Genomic DNA, 421 nt, shown 5'->3' on the forward strand with positions numbered 1-421 from the left:
TGATAGTTTATCTGTCATTACTGATTTGTGATCCTCTTCAAATGTCTTTGACATGACAAATTTGTTTATGACTCCCCACGAAAATGCAGTTTTTCAGGCCGTTTTAGGACAGGTGTTGAAGTGTCCCATCTTTTAAGGAATGTCTTTAAAACTACAATGCAACTTTACACAAATTATAAGATAATTCTGCATTGAATATGATTGAAAATTTGGAAGACCCTTTTGATTTAGTGTCAAATATTGATTTAGACATTTATTACATTTTAGTAATAATCTCTATTTATGTCTGTAAGGACTGTCTTTAATTTGTCCTTACATCAGTATTCTTCTGTCAAAAATTATAAGGAAAGCTTTGAGGACTCTTATGATGTATTATCAAATGTTAATTGAATTAACCTGAGCAAGAAAAAAAGGAAACAAA

At 29.9% G+C, this 421-nt stretch overlaps 1 protein-coding gene across 1 annotated transcript in view; it reads left to right on the forward strand.

Moving 5' to 3' along the window:
* The window catches only part of LOC119585255 (recQ-mediated genome instability protein 1-like), a gene marked incomplete in the record, with an annotated part of 14,892 nt that overhangs the window by 595 nt on the left and 13,876 nt on the right, over positions 1 to 421 (forward strand).

This window comes from Penaeus monodon, chromosome 19 (assembly GCF_015228065.2).
Source record: "Penaeus monodon isolate SGIC_2016 chromosome 19, NSTDA_Pmon_1, whole genome shotgun sequence".
Classification (NCBI taxonomy): domain Eukaryota; kingdom Metazoa; phylum Arthropoda; class Malacostraca; order Decapoda; family Penaeidae; genus Penaeus; species Penaeus monodon.